This window comes from Mus musculus, chromosome 7, assembly GCF_000001635.26.
Source record: "Mus musculus strain C57BL/6J chromosome 7, GRCm38.p6 C57BL/6J".
Lineage (NCBI taxonomy): Eukaryota > Metazoa > Chordata > Mammalia > Rodentia > Muridae > Mus > Mus musculus.
This window is the reverse complement of record NC_000073.6, coordinates 129,399,052-129,403,594: the sequence shown is the minus strand read 5'-3', so window position 1 is coordinate 129,403,594 and position 4,543 is coordinate 129,399,052. Positions and strand designations below refer to the sequence as shown.

General features: G+C 48.0%; 1 long non-coding RNA gene across 3 annotated transcripts; it reads left to right on the top strand.

Annotated features, from left to right (window-relative positions):
• Window positions 1–461: 461 nt before the first annotated feature.
• Window positions 462–3,599, top strand: Gm33027 (predicted gene, 33027). Of its 3 annotated transcripts, none has more exons than NR_166581.1 (3): window positions 462–605; window positions 931–1,146; window positions 2,302–3,599. It is a non-coding gene; the product is annotated as a predicted gene, 33027 (long non-coding RNA). The 3 variants fall into 3 exon arrangements; NR_166582.1 differs by having other exon boundaries at window positions 931–1,169; NR_166580.1 differs by having other exon boundaries at window positions 462–634; window positions 931–1,169.
• Window positions 3,600–4,543: the final 944 nt, after the last annotated feature.

Genomic DNA, 4,543 nt, shown 5'->3' with positions numbered 1-4,543 from the left:
TTCCCAGGTGACTCTAGTCTCTGTCTAGTGGACAAAGGTTACCCAGCACAGGAGACTGCTGCTACAGATCTTCATGAGAAACCCTATACAAAAATAATTTACAACTGGGATTTAAAGTGTGTCACCATTGCTTGAGCTGTTGATGGTATGTTAACTGGTCTTCTCAGCCCTTAGATTTCTTCACCCCATCCCCTGCCAGGTTCCATCAGAGGAAAAGTAGGTTTAAATGTACGCTTATTTATTTATTTATTTATTTATTTATATAACAGATACTTGGGGGAAATTGGACTTCCATGTCCCTATACTTTCCAAAATGACATAATGAGCATCAATGACAGGGTAACATCACAGCCCTGAGCCATCAGAACAAATTGCCATTGCAGCCCAGCTGCGCGCACACAGAGTCTCTCACTGATGAAGCCAGGATCAAGAATGCAAACCAATGCGCGGCAGCACTTAGCATTCAGCCTGCATCGCTCAGACTGAAACGCACTGTGCTAATGAGGAAGAGAGCTGAATGCCACGAAATCCCCGCTGTACTGGTTCTAAAAACAGCTGGATGCCCTGAAAGATGAAGGTGGACACGGGAGGCAAACAGCCAGAAGGTATGGAGCTGGCTGAGTGAACAGTTGGGGTAGGTTCCCGAAGAGGAGAGCAGTGAGTAGTGGTGTGTGTGTGTGTGTGTGTGTGTGTGTGTGTGTGTATACACTTCTGCCTCGAGGACCCAAAACTAAAAGTAGTCCCTGCTCTGCTGAGCCCCGTGGGATGAAAGGTCTAGCTACATCTGACCAAGGAAAACAGGGAATTTCATGAGTTCAAACAGCTGAGGAACCAAGGTCATAGCTGTTCATTGGCACAGCTGGGTCCAGAACCCCAAAGTGGCCATCTGTTCCTTCCTCCATTATTTGATCTCTGGCTTTCTCCCTGCAGGCTTCACCCACAGATGACAGATCTTTTCTAGCATCGAAGAGGACTGAGCTTTTCCAGGGTCCCATTCTAGCCTCTGGACCTGAGTCTTGGCAGCACTGACTGGTTACCTGCAAGCCACACAGTCATCCCTTAACCTATCACTGAAGTCAAAGAGATGTGATCTCCCGATTGATTGGCTTGGCCAGGTCACATGCTCACCTCTGAGGTTGAAGTGAGGTGAGGTCTGCAGTTACTGTTTGGTGAGTGGGAAAAATGATTAATTTCCCCCTAGAAAACTTGAAATTTATTAAGGTTTAAAAGACTTCAGACAGCAAGCAGGATCATAGTCAACTTAGAGCAAAGAGAGCCTACGGATGGCTGAGGAGTTGTAAATACAGCACTGACCAGTGGCTCAGACACCTGTCCAAAGGACTCCTCACGGTCCGAGGACTCCCTGAGACATCAAGGCTCTGTTCCTGCCAGCTGCCATTGTAACGGTGGCCATTGTTGAGAAAGCACAAGATTAACAAGAGCAAAGATCAATGTGTTTGTCCTTATTGTCAGTCAGATGTCATGGGGGCCAATATTGCCTAATCACATATAGGGATTGTTGTCAGAGTTTTTACTTATTTTTAAATTGTGTGTGTATGTGTATGTCTCTGGGTACACTTGTATATGTGTGAGTACAGGCACCCACGAAATCCAGAAAAGGACATGGGATACCCTGGATCTTGAATTCCATAAGGGTGTGAGCCATTGAATATGGGTGATGGGAAATGACCTCTGGAAGAGCAGTGAGCACTCTTACCCACTGACCAATCTCTCCAGCCCTGCCTTTAATTAGTTTTGATAGACTGTAAGTTTTTGTGTCATCTTCACCTGCTGTTGACTGTTGTGAACAAGTTGATGACATCTTAAGTTGCAGGTTTTATTAGAAGTCTTAAGGGTCATCATTTCCAAATTTGTTGATTCTGATGATGCTTCTCCAAGTGTCCTTAATGTTGGAATAGGAGAGGCCATTCGGAAAGCCATAGGTATCAAATGGAAAACTTTCTGAGTAGTAGATTCACCGAAGAGGCCATAGCATGGCGGTGTCTTCCTGCTGGAGTCTCTGAGTTAGTCTGACAGACTCATGGCACTTCTCCCTCTGAGAAGTTTCCATGAGGTAAGGCCTCAGGATGTGGCAATCTCAAATGACAGACAAAGAGGAACCGTGTTTACAAATCAGCGGTATCTGGGGACCAGTGTCAAGTGGAAGAGAGCAGGTCTCACTGTGACTTCCTTCCCAGAAGCCTGGAGTAAAGGCTCTGACATCAATGAGAAGGGAAGAGAGGGATGTCAGCGATGGCTCCAGTCCCCCAGTGACACTGCCCCTTGTCCACTCTGTTCCAGAGAGATTCCTGCAACATTTCTGGAAGCCCCAGTGAGATCTCCTTCTCCATGGCCCCATGGTAGAGACGGGCTGCTGCTCCCTGGTCTCTGAGAACACTAAAGTCTTCTGGAACTGAGAAGCACAAGGGGACTGCGGGACCAAGACCTGGAGTCTCTGGGAAACATACATCCTAAACAGGACTTCAGGGTCCTCTCCCAGTGGACAAGGGGACTGCGGGACCAAGACCTGGAGTCTCTGGGAAGCACACATCCTAAACAGGACTTCAGGGTCCTCTCCCAGTGGACAAGGGGACTGCGGGACCAAGACCTGGAGTCTCTGGGAAGCACACATCCTAAACAGGACTTCGGGGTCCTCTCCCAGTGGACAAGGGGACTGTGGGACCAAGACCTGGAGTCTCTGAGCGGAAGACCAGATGAGACTGGGCTGGATGTCCAGGCCAGGTAAAGACAAAAAAGGGAGATAGGCAGGAAGAGCCAGCAATGGCTAGATCGCCTTGCAGGATATTATATCTGGAGCCTTGAAGGGATACTCAGGTAGCACCGGTCCCCAAGGAAAAGGCCTTGATGAGATACTCAGGTGGATTAGTCTTGGAAGAAATAGACAGACTAAGCATTTAAAAGGGGGATGTATAACTTCTAAGTGAATGGTGAATGACTGTGTAGGTGACTGTAATGCTCCCGCAGCTCCGTGGCTACAGAATTTGATTGGGCCTCAACCTCAGATCGGCTGAAGCCCTTTCAAATGAACAGGCACTCCCACTCACAATAGGAGGTGACCAAGTACAAGGTTATACATGTGGCTCTAAGGAAAGACCTCTGAAATTGCCACATGGTGTCTGGCCAGGCAGATGCCTGCTTGAGGGAGAAGCTGGTCTCCACCTCACCCTATTACTACACAGGGTTAGGCACACATAAACTCCCCCAGTTTCCAGATAGGGAATTTTTCTCACCATGGGATTTGTAAAATCCTGATGTGAAACTCACACAATCCTGCAAAGACCTTTGTGATGGTTTGTATATCCTTGGACCAGGGAGTGGCACCATCTGAAGGTGTGGCCTTGTTGGAATAGGTGTGACCTGGTTGGAATGGGTGTGTCACTGTGGGTGTGGGTATAAGATCCTCACCCTAGTTGCCTGGAAGTCAGTCTTCCACTAGCAGCCTTTGGATGAAAACATAGAACTCTCAGCTCCTCCTGCGCCATGCCTGCCTGGATGCTGCCATGCTCCCACCTTGATGATAATGGACTGAACCTCTGAACCTGTAAGCCAGCCCCAATTAAATGTTGTTTTTTATAAGACTTGCCTTGGTCATGGTGTCTGTTCACAGCAGTAAAACCTTAACTAAGACAACCTTTAAGCACAAAGACTCCAAGGAAGCACCCCCTTAGTGTCCCTGGAGGATGAAATCTTGCCCGTGGTGCTGTCTCCCTACCCTACTGGCTCCAGTTGTCAGCGCCACATGGTGCCAAGGCAGCTGCAAGACTACCTGACCCTGTCCTTTCTACTGCCACTGAGGGAAATGCCAGGCCCTCCCCTTATCCAAGAAGGTGACAGCTATGTTACCTGACCCTAAATCTGGCCACATATTTGCCAGGAGGGAGAGCCCTTCCACGATTGTGGAGAAACTATAAAAGTGATTTTTTTTTCCCTCACAGTCAGATTTAAAGGTCAAGCTACTTCCCAATGCAGGTATGGAACTTTTACCAGTCCTAGTGACCTGAAATGGAGCCCTAGTACCACATGGTAGAAGGAAAGAAAAGACCTCTCTGCCTTCCACACATAGGTAGTGGCACCCCCACACATTAAACAAATAAACAGAAAATAACATAGCATGAAGTCTCCCCATCAGTATAAGAGATCAGCTTCCCAGCTTTCATACCGACTATCCCCTATGAATCCTGCAGCCACCTTGTATCGTACGACTGTCCCCTATCCTGCAGCTCCCCTGTGAGTTAGGTAGACAGATAGCACTTGCCCAGTGTAACATAGCCATCTTGGGCTCCCTGCCCAGTGCTGCCTCAGGCGCTGAAAGTCCTGACAGTGAGTCTGTGCTAAGAGGAGTTTCCACTCTTCCTCCCACGGTTGCATACCGCTTAGGCTTAAACACCAGGCCTATGTGACGCCATGGCTTCTCAGTTAACCCAAGTCATGGAGTGGAAGGCAATGAAGGGCCTATGAATGTGTTTATGTAAGAGAGATTTTGCTAAGATATTAGCCTATCCTTGAATTCTTCATAGAGCCA